At 44.1% G+C, this 11,544-nt stretch overlaps 1 long non-coding RNA gene across 1 annotated transcript; it reads right to left on the bottom strand.

Annotated features, from left to right (window-relative positions):
- Positions 1 to 687: 687 nt before the first annotated feature.
- On the bottom strand, positions 688 to 10,731 carry LOC110354908 (uncharacterized). The gene is made up of 3 exons (XR_010474497.1): positions 10,627 to 10,731; positions 7,618 to 10,246; positions 688 to 6,026 (listed from the first exon to the last, which is right to left on the bottom strand). It is a non-coding gene; the product is annotated as an uncharacterized LOC110354908 (long non-coding RNA).
- Between the last annotated feature and the right edge of the window lie 813 nt (positions 10,732 to 11,544).

Raw genomic sequence — 11,544 nt, 5'->3', positions numbered from 1 at the left:
GGTACAAGAACTTGGTCTAAGCTTAAGACATTTGTCAGTAATATGAAGTGGCACAGGGTCTCTAATGCTGAAGACGACAGCAGCATCATTCAGGGAGGACTGGAGGATCCTATGGATTAGAGCAACAGGAAGAGGGTGAATTATAGAGGCATGAAGTGCAAAACCGTGGGCTCACAAAATGCAGGGTCCCTGTATCAGAGACTGTGGGGAAGATAGGGGGAATGTGAATCAGCAGCTGAAGATCTGTGAACCACTGGTGTGATACTGCTGGGATTCAGTCTCTAGGGACTGTGAAGAGCGGTGTAGTCTCAGGTGGTCCTTTTCCAATCCTACATTGCTGAATTTCTGTGATACATCAGTCTAAGCATGTTCAGCAGAAAAAAAGGGAAGCTTTAATGCAACTATACAAGGCATATGTATGAATACCTGGAGAATATTAGAGTTGCTTTATATTAAAAAAATAATAATAAATTAAGCAGAAACAGGAGCAAAGAAAAACTACCTAAGGTGACATGGGAACTGAGAGTAACTAAAGAGATGAGATTACTGGATTTTTGCTTATTTCGCTTAACAAAAAGGAAGTTAGGAAAGAATAGGATTTACTTCTGCTAAATACATTACTCATAGAGTGCATACTAAAGACAAAGAAGCATGTTTAAATTAGAGGATAAGGATAGTGATGCAGGCAGTGCTGGATTTAGAAAACAAACTTGTGAAACATCACCTGCCAACATCCTCCTTAATGAGTAACCAGTTTTAGGAAGATGTGTGATGGGGGTTCTACTTTGCCTTTAGTCTGGGAGGCTGGCCACAGTTAGAGATGAGAAGTTGGTTGGGCACTGCTGACAGTTTCTCTGACATGCCTGGGTGTTTTGCTTAAGGTTAAATTAATTACATTAATTAGGGCCATAAGCAGATTTTCCCCATCGGATTAGGAGGAACTACTGGGAGAGGGAAAATGCAAACTTTGCACAAATGAAGGGGAAAAATCTCAGTTGGCACTTTATAAACTCATTGTTAACACAGGCACCCAGAATGGTGATACCCAATTTCTCATTTCTCTGTAAATCTGGAGGATGGCCCTAGCATTTGAATCAGGAAGATGAAAAGACTTTTGTGGCTTGTGGGGAAGGCAATGACCCAAGATCAGGCTGGATTACATGTCTCCTGCCCATTACTGTGACTACAGGGTGGTGGTGGACTCAGCCTCAGACAAGGCTGAGGTCCAGGTGGCTGCTACTCCAGAAGAGGCACTGTGGTTGGGACACCTTGTGCTTGGGGTTTGTGGAAGCAGCGGCTGGGGAGCCCCAGGCTGAGCTGGGTGAGGGTGCAGTAGGTGAGGCGCAGCCTCAGTGATCCAGCCTGCCTGCTCATCTGCAAGTAATTGAATCATTCAAATAGAGGGTGGTCCCATAACAATGACTTATACTTTCTAGTGCTCTTGGGGTTTTCTCAAAGATAATCACACAAGAACTGAACTGGCCCAGTCCTGTGTAGCTTATGAGATAAGATGAGTTCACACATGGGGATTGCCAGCTGATGCAATGAATCTCACTAGAAGGAGAAACGCTCAAGCTGTGAGCCCTTTTTGGGGCATCTACACTTCAGACACAGACTAGAGAGAGGCTAGATAATATGTATTAACAGCCTGGGAACGAACTATTATTTTTTTTTTTTTTTAACTGTAAACACAAGGGAATGGTGAGAGTCATTGCCAGCTTGAAGAGTTTGTGATTATAGAAATGAACTGCAAATCAGTGTACCTTAGGAGGTGAGACTGGAACTGTTGCTATGGATCACCCTGTTAACCAGCTCACTCACCACGTTGCTTGCTGTTTCTTTACCTCCCTGTTCTTTCAGGAGATCAAAATCCATTCAGTGTGTCTCTAGGCAGGAGATTTCATAAAGAAAAAAAAAAAGACCTTAAAACATAGTTCATTCCTGGGTGAGGTGTGTCCTATGTTACATACGTCTAGCTGAATGGCTAGGTGGCTGAAAGATATTATTAGAAATAATTGCTGGTGGTGAGCAACTGCAGACTCCCTTTTAAAATGTGCCCTTGTATGGAAGCAATATTGGTTACAAAAAATATGAAAAAAAATAATGCTTGATAGATATTTTTAATTAATGCCCTCAGCACTACAGTACAATATGTGCCTATGTAATAAAAATGATATTTTTTCAATAAAAGTTTTGTCTTTTTTGAACCTGCAAAATATTCTGTTGTATTGCATCAACTATTTACAATAAGCAGCACGCTGACTCCATGAGCATCATTTACATGATAATATCAATGTGGCTTGGGCTTAATTCATTCTATTTAATTTCAGATGGAAAAGATTATTTTTTCATCAGAATCAAGCAGATTAACTTGTAAGAATATTGAAAGATATTCGTGAGTGCCAAGAGAAAAAAAAAAAAAAAAGAAGAAAAATCTGGAAGAAAGGGTATTTTGGAGTGACTTGCTGAAAGCAGTGTCTGTATTTCTGTGGATAAGTGTATACATTTTCCAAATGTGCAAATTGTGCCTGTTATTCTTTAAAGTTCTCCTATTTCAGATGCTTATATCCAATAAAAATAGTTTATCCACAAAGCTTACTATTCAGTAGAAATTTTGAAGGCAAGAACCTATCTCAAGAAAGATCCATTATTTTTTAGTCCAGATGCATTTTGTAGGGCTACTATTTTGTGTGAAGTTTGCTACACTTGTTTTACGTAGTACATTCAAATAAACTGCATATTAGTGAAGAACACCGTGAGAAAGTCAATGGCCTGATGTTTTCCAGTGCTGTACTTAAATCTAGACTCTTGATGTTCCTTCAAATTTACTGGGAGAAGGAAGTCTTGATAACTTTAATAACTGTAGACACAAGCAGAGATAATATGAAAAACTAGAGTCAAGTCTGGGAGTAACTTTGAAAAAATGCAGCTGTTTGTGTACAGCACCATTTTAACTTCACAGTGAGATTTTAATAAGATCTTCTAAATCATTTAGCGATAGTACAGAGAATTTCTGATTGATAAATTTCAAATTTTGTAAGAGGGTTTGAGGACTCCAAATGTCTGATGTGCAACATTTTCAAATAGTCTAATTTTCACTGCATTACCTATTCTGTAAATCAACATCCTGCTGAGCAGTGTGAACTAACCCAGTGCATTTTTTCTGAAGAGGATGAGAGCGAGTTCACATGAACCCTCTTTCTACATAGGCTGTGGAGCACAGGGAGTGATCTTCGCTTTGGGGCAGGGACAGGCAGCCAAGCCAGTGCCATTTTCAGGCAGAACAGCTGTTTGCAAAGTGAACATCTCTTTTTAGATTCAGATGTGTGGGTGTGTGTAGTGTCTGCAACATGTAATACAAAGGCTACAAACTCTGAGGCAACAGACTAACTAAACAGGGAACGTATGCAATATTATGGGTTTGATTTTGTCAGTTGAATCCTTGGGCTTTGGTCATTATTATACTGGGTGATGTAAAAAACCACAATTTTAAATTCCTATTGCTGCCTTCCTTTGCTGAGCACTTCCTGGCAAACTGGCACCACTGTCTATTTGCCCAGGACGGATGGAGGCTGAAGGAGCCTGACCCTGCTGGATCACAGTTTTCTCATGTCCCCTGATGAAGAGCGATGAGTTGGTCCATCACCTCTTACTCCTCTGGGAGCTTTGTTTTGCAGTCTTTACCTGACTTATGGAGACAAAGAAACAGCCTCTGGATCAACAGCTCAGGGCTAATAATAGCTGTCGGGTAACCCTGAGAGACTGTAGTACACACCTTTACCCTATATCCCACTGCTGTTTAACTTGTAGCATTTTGCATCCTGCCTGTGGAGCCAGGTAAAGCAAAAATCAAGGTTCCCTGGGCCCTGACAGACAGATGGATGATCCTGGAGCTGCAAAGGTTGCTTTGCAATGGGAGGCCCTGAGGGCTGTTCCCACTGGAGCGGTTATGGGACCCTGGAACAAAAGCTGTGCACTGTGGGAGTACATGGTGGGGACAGGGAGGATGCCTGCAACCTGACAGCTGTCTGTGGTGTGGACTCAAGTATTATTTTCCTCAGAGTGCTAAGGATAAAGTAAAAAGGATGTCTGCTTCAGCCTGGCTCAAACATTATGTTTCTCCCATGCTTTTTCTCCAAATGAGCACAGAAATGCTGCACCTACAGATGTCCAAGATGATCGAGCAATGCTGCACTGCCTGCCAAAGCTGGGTACTGAGCAGCCTATGTGTGAGTCAAGGTGGGCATGCTGCTCTGGCATCAAACGTGAATGCTGCCAGTGCTGCTGAGCTCCCTCTCCTTCCTACAGCCCTGGACAGGAGCTGCAGCCATCACTTTTGCTGCCCTCAGCAGTGTTATTTGGCCAGGATATACCCGGGAACCTGCCTTCTCACCTATCTTCTTGGGATTTGTATAATAATTTGCATAAGTCAGCCTTAAAGGAGAGGAGAGAAATACTGCTAGTGGGGGTGACTGCTTTTTGTTCTGTTTGTGCAGCCGGAGAAGTTCCCACACACAGTAATCTCCCCAGCTGACAAAAAAATTTTGGACTGTACCATATCAATCTGTGTGAAAGCTAGAAGCAGCCACGTCTTCACAAAGACTTTCCTCTGTGTCCATAGATGAGAACAGGGAAAACCAAACCCCAAGAGCTGCTCTGAACTTTAACTCAGCAAGTGTTTAAGCATGTGCCTAACCTTAACTGCTCAGATAATCCTATACTTAAACTTGCTGCTTGTGTTGACTGACTGTGGTCAAAAGGTCCTTGGGATTCTTCATGAATGAGGACTAGGATATTTGGGGATCTGAATATAGTGGGTTGGATCCTTCTTACCTAGCTCAGTCATGTTGTTCTATTCATGGTCTTATTGCTCATATAAATAAAGTGAATAGGATCTGATCCAGGCTTTGCACCAAGTTGGAAATAATCCCTCTTCTGGGTTTTGAAAGCAGTTTCTCAGACAGCTTTTATTTGTTCAGCCTCTGAACAGACAGATTGCCTCCAAACCCTATCAAATTCTGATTAAAATGATGTGTGGGAGTCAACAGGTACATGTTCAAAAGCCTATGAGATTTCTTTCCACCCTGAATGGCAGCACCACGTCTAATTAGAAAAAAAGGAAGAACGAGGCACAGAGCTGTGGCAGGACCTCAGATGGAGCCAGGGGAGTGAGTACCTAATGCAGTCTGCAGACCTTTGACCAGAGGCTTCAAGGTCTCCTCTGAGGATTGATTAAGCTGCATCTTTTATTTTCCTTCTGCCTGTTTTTCATACAAATTGGGGGTGCCGCAGGAGTGAGCAGGTGGTGGGTCCTTAACACGGCCGAGGCAGAAATAATAATAATAAAAAAATCCCTTAAATAAGCGCAACAGCAATAAGAAGATTTCAAGCTGGAGTATAAGGAAGTTCTGAAATCTTAGAATAGGAAGGAAAGCCTTTCTTTTACTTGCTGCTGATGGTTGTACTTCCTGTTGTGACCCCTCTGCTGTGTTTCACAACAGCTTGGGGAGTGCTAAGTCTAACGCTGTAATGAGGAACAAGGATTCCTAGTTCCTCCATGCTGTCCTCCAGAATGAAAGGTCTCTTTTGTCTGGTGATGACAGAAATTGCAATAGGAACTGAACAGAAAAAAAATGGAGGCAAAATTCCCCAATATCTGAAGAAAATTTCCGTCTCTGTATTCTCATAGCTAATGCCTCATGTACCTCAGTGTATGTCCTGAGTAATGCTCACGTGGTTCCTGGATGGAAATGGCTACACTAATTTTCAAAGGGCTTTGCTGAATGTCATCTGCACCGCGAGGCTCTGAGGTGTGCTGACTGTCGGAGCAGAAGAGCAAGGACAGGATGAGAGGTTGCTGATGGCGATGCAGCTCTGAAACATCCCTTGGACTGGTGTCATCTCGTACCAGCTCCTCATGGGCTGCTCTACTGGAGCAAAACACAGATGCCAATATTCTGCAGCCCTGTCTCCAACTCTTCTAATGTGCTGTAGGTGACCTTGACTGTATCCTTGAGCTGTGGCCACTAGAGGTGGGGAAGGGATGAAAAAGAGAAAGAAGGAAGTTTTTGGATAAAGAACTTCTTTGCTGATGTACACCATGGTTATGCATGTGCACACAAATTTAGAATATTGGTTAAATTCCTTTTGGACCCGTTGGTTCAGCTTCCCAAACACACATAGATGGCTAATTCTCTGCCTAGGCTTTTGTATTAGCTGAACAGAGGAGAGGAACTAAAACAGGCATGTCAAATTCATTTTCACAGAAGGCCACATCAGCCTTGTGGTTGCCTTCAAATGGCCAAATGTAATTTTAGGACTGTATAAATGCAGGAGAGGCGGATGTGGCTCCCTGTGAAAATGAGTTTGACATCCCTGAACTACAACCTAAAGCACTGCCAAACCACACCTGTAGTCCTGCAGCTCTGCAAGGGGCGTGTGGGTAGGAACGGAGTGTTTGCACATTGATAAGGCATAATAATTTTCAGAGTGGTTACTGCAGTTTAAGCTCGCAGCATTTGTAAAGCAAATCTAGTTAGGCTTTTTCACTAGCAATACACCCACACAACAAATACTATGGTAAGTAGCAATAAGATAAAAGTCTGGAAATGCAGCCATGAAGCAAAACAAAATATCCGGGGGGGGTGGGCAGGCAGCACATAAGTCATACAAGTAGTTTTGAATCATCATATCTTGGATGGCTGTACATTATCCAACAACACCAGATAGACAAAAAATTTACATATCAAATTTATTAGCTAGTGTCCACTAAAAAGATAATAGGAGATACGCAAAGAAACTGAGAAGAATTTGGCAGAATAAAAGAAATGTTTAGAGCACAGCTTATGATGTTTACCAGTGTATTTACCCCATTGAAAATCTGTATTTGAACAGAGAAATGCTGTTTGTCTCATGAACCTAAATTCCTAAGTGGAACAGAACAAACTTTTATTTTCACAGCACAATAATTTCATATGTCATATGCCATGGTCTCCAACATTTATTAGATCTTTGCCCTTCTGCTGTTTCCTTTTTCTCTTCTGCCTTTTTTTTTTTTTTTCCTTCAGGAAATGTGAATTGCATTCCATCAATAAAACAAAACAATTCTTAGAGGAGATTCCTGCTGTCCCTCCCCCTGTCCGTATCTAACAGACCTTTCCTGATACTAAAACTGGTCCTCTTCAGTAACTGTTCAGTTTGCGAGGAAACTGCATTTCCCCCCGGACTACCAATCTCATTTAATCAGAAGAAATCCTGAACTTCTCCAGCTAAAGCACCACGAAAAGTCATTGTTGAACTGCTTGGAAAATGGAAACCATCTAGTGAGCAGGTTATTAACAACATATGTTATCCAGGCTTCCCAGGGCTACTCCATCCATCTACCTTTTCCTGACCTGGATGGAGAAGTTGTCATCATTAAGACTTCCAGCAAAATAGTCAGACCCTGCAAAGGCGTTGGGTGGTTATGAGTTTTTGCACAGCAGGGCATCTGTTCATCCTGTGACTGACATAATATTTTATCCCTTCTTGAAGACTCTGGATGGATCACAGCTAGTTGGAAGGGAAGAGCTGTGTGGCACATGTCTCATGACTGAATTCAGACGTGGAAGACCTTACCTCCTTCTGCTGTGCTGCAGTCATCTTAATGTCACCAGTGTGTTCCCTTGAGTGCTTGAGGCAGCATGAATAATGCTTATAATGCAGACATAGGTAATGTGCTTCAACGATATCTACTGCCTTTAAAGAAAAAAAAAAAATATAAAATCTAGTGGTTTGAATGGACATAACAAAATACCCAGCGCAGGCTTTTGACCTCATCTGTACCTTCCACATAAACCTATTAGATAAATTAAAATTTTTAAAATAAATAGTCAAAACACAGATGAGAAACCAAGACAGAAACTCACTTTCATTTCAGGTGAAAACTTGAAAGCAGATGACATAGATGACATAGTCACTTGATCTGTCTTGAGAGCAGAGCCAGAAGTAGGTTTTTACCTCAGCATGCCAGAAGAAACTCAGAAATCTGCCTTTTTCTAGCGAAGTTTGGGGCATGTTAACTGCATCTATTTTAAGTCTGACAGGGAAGATTTAATGGGAGAATCTTGAGGCTGAGAACCAGAGGCTGAGTAGGAGAGTACAACAGCATTGTAGGATTGAACATTAATTCGCCCTATTTAGCCCTTATACTTTTCTAGTAATGAAAAGAGTAGAGAAAAATAAATTTAAACAGGATGAAAATTCAGAGAGCTAAGTTTGGAAATGGCATGAGAATATGAAGAAGAAAATTATTAGACACTCTCTGTGATGAGAAAAAAATAATCTGGAGTTAGAAAGGAAACACAGAGATGGTGGGATGTGAAAACAGTCCTACTGTACTTACTAGATCCTGGAGACTAAAACCCTTTCAACGAGGAGAGGTGATTTCCTCGTTTATCTCAGCCTCTTTTTCAAATCCAGTACGAGTTATTTTACAGCAATTCAGTTCCTGGCACAGACTGAAGAAAGTTAAAAATTAATGACTTATGGGAAGCCTGCTGCTTATGGCAGCAAGTGGAGCCAAGGTCAGCATTGCTGCTGTACCAAAGGACCAAGCATCACCACCTGGATTTGTCACAACACTGACTTATCGCAGCAGGAGGGTCAGGGAAGCCCTACAAGCCTGGCCCCACACAAACAGATCCATTCCACCTCCAGTGCTCCAAGAGAAAGGGACATTGTCCGACTGAACTGTGGTGCTTTGATCTGATGTTTCTCTCGCAACTTCTGCCGTGGGGGCTTCTGTGACGTCTTAGCTGTGACTGAAGCTGTGTGTGGTGGCCTGCTTGGGTGAATGGCAGTGCAGTCAATATCTGTGTTTCCCCAAAGTGAATGTTACAAGGTAAACGGCATCTTAAATTGGCACGAGCTTGTTGAAATCTGGATTAGGTGCTGCTATCCTGCACTGCAGTCTGCAGTCAACCAACATTTAATGCTGAATTGGTCTATAAAATGTTTCCAAATGCTTCCCAGCTGGGCAGTGTGTAAGAGGTAGTGTCCCCAGAACAGATGTATCAACAGGCCTGTAAAGCTTCTTGATGGGCTGGGACTGCTCAGCAGTTTTCTGCTAGCTCAGGTGTTTTTTTTAAAGGGATTATCTTCAATGCCTGCAACAAAGGATCAGTCAGCACCTTTTATAATACTGTCCTGGTTTCAGCTGGGATGGAGCTGATTTTCTTCCTAGTGTCTGGTGCAGTGCTGTGTTTTGGATTTGGAAAGGGAATGGTGTTGGTGATACACTGATGTTTTAGATGTTGTTAAGTAGTTGGGGACTTTTCAGCTCTTCACACTGTGCCAGGTGCGTGGAAAGCTGGGAAGGGGCACAGCTGGGACAGCTGGCCCAGGCTGGCCAAGGGGATGTTCCATACCATATGAAGTCACGTTCAGTCTATATTCTTTGGGAAAAAGAAGGAAGGGGTGGACATTCAGAGTAATGGTATTTGTCTTCCCAATTAACCATTATGCTGAAAGCCTCGTTTTATTTTGCTTGCACATGGGGCTTTTTCTTTATTTATTAAACTGATGATTATCTCAACCCATGAGTTTTCTCACCTCTTCTCTTCTGATTCTCTCTCCCAGCCCACCAGGAGAGTGTGAGCAAGCAGCTGTGTGGGGTTTATTTGCTGGCTGGGGTTAAACCACAACAAATACATGTAGAAAAGACTCAGTCAAAACTACTGAAGCTGAAAAATCATTTGTCAAAGTAGCTTTGGAATGTTACAGGTTCACCATTTTCTTCTCCAGGTGCTCAAAATGGGTGTGGCATAATTCTAATTTTTAGAAAAGCTGAGAATGAGGGGTTGGATGTACATGGTTTAAAAAAGAGAGAAAGAGAAAGAATTAAGTGAATGTTTCCTGGCAAAAAACAAAAGGAGGTAGCTGCCAAAAGAAGAAGCTGCCTTTGATTAACCTTTACGTTCAGCATGCATTCGTGACTCTTTTCATTTGTGTCTTATTGCAGCAAATACACAAAAAGACCCTGATTAATGTGATTGCTTTAAAATAATTTTTATTTGCAACAATTTCCAAATATAAATCTGCATATTCAGGACATCTGAGTGCCAGTTATCCTTCTGCCCTTCTCATAAGTGCCTTGTGGTGGCTGTTCTCTCAAGCACAGGAGCAGCTTGTGCTGGGCTGCAGGCAGGGCAGTGATGCCTCTCCTCCCTCTGACAGCCTTGTTTTGGCAGCTATATTTCTGACATGCCTAGCCATGGTAATGAATGAATGTCTATGAGGATCGAAGTGTAAGAGCTCTGTGGTGAGAGGTGATTTATGATGCCTGGTTGCTGATGTTATTAACTAAGTAAGCCTCTCTGAGTAGGGCAGAGTGCTGGGAAAGGAGAGGGAGAGGGAGAGGGAGAGGGAGAGGGAGAGGGTGAGGGAGAGGGAGAGGGAGAGGAGAGGAGAGGAGAGGAGAGGAGAGGAGAGGAGAGGAGAGGAGAGGAGAGGAGAGGAGAGGAGAGGAGAGGAGAGGAGAGGAGAGGAGAGGAGAGGAGAGGAGAGGAGAGGAGAGGAGAGGAGAGGAGAGGAGAGGAGAGGAGAGGGACTGCCCTGCTCTGGGGGATGTGTCTCCTGGTCACGCACCTATCCATCTTCCTGTATGGCATGCAAAACATCAACCTTAAATGATGGCTGCAAGAGGCACATGGGTTTTTTTGCTGCTCCCAAACAGCCCTTCCCTTCCCTTCCCTTCCCTTCCCTTCCCTTCCCTTCCCTTCCCTTCCCTTCCCTTCCCTTCCCTTCCCTTCCCTTCCCTTCCCTTCCCTTCCCTTCCCTTCCCTTCCCTTCCCTTCCCTTCCCTTCCCTTCCCTTCCCTTCCCTTCCCTTCCCTTCCTTCCCTTCCCTTCCCTTCCCTTCCTTCCCTTCCCTTCCCTTCCCCCTTCCCTTCCCCCTTCCCTTCCCTTCCCTTCCCTTCCCTTCCCTTCCCTTCCCTTCCCTTCCCTTCCCTTCCCTTCCCTTCCCTTCCCTTCCCTTCCCTTCCCTTCCCTTCCCCCTTCCCTTCCCCCTTCCCTTCCCCCTTCCCTTCCCCCTTCCCTTCCCCCTTCCCTTCCCCCTTCCCTTCCCCCTTCCCTTCCCCCTTCCCTTCCCCCTTCCCTTCCCCCTTCCCTTCCCCCTTCCCTTCCCCCTTCCCTTCCCTTCCCTTCCCCCTTCCCTTCCCTTCCCTTCCCTTCCCTTCCCTTCCCTTCCCTTCCCTTCCCTTCCCTTCCCTTCCCTTCCCTTCCCTTCCCTTCCCTTCCCTTCCCTTCCCCCTTCCCTTCCCCCTTCCCTTCCCCCTTCCCTTCCCCCTTCCCTTCCCCCTTCCCTTCCCCCTTCCCTTCCCCCTTCCCTTCCCCCTTCCCTTCCCCCTTCCCTTCCCCCTTCCCTTCCCCCTTCCCTTCCCCCTTCCCTTCCCCCTTCCCTTCCCCCTTCCCTTCCCCCTTCCCTTCCCCCTTCCCTTCCCCCTTCCCTTCCCCCTTCCCTTCCCCCTTCCCTTCCCCCTTCCCTTCCCCCTTCCCTTCCCCC

The sequence above is a fragment of the Columba livia genome, chromosome 1 (genome assembly GCF_036013475.1).
Source record: "Columba livia isolate bColLiv1 breed racing homer chromosome 1, bColLiv1.pat.W.v2, whole genome shotgun sequence".
NCBI lineage: Eukaryota > Metazoa > Chordata > Aves > Columbiformes > Columbidae > Columba > Columba livia.
This window is presented reverse-complemented; position numbering and strand designations above follow the sequence as displayed.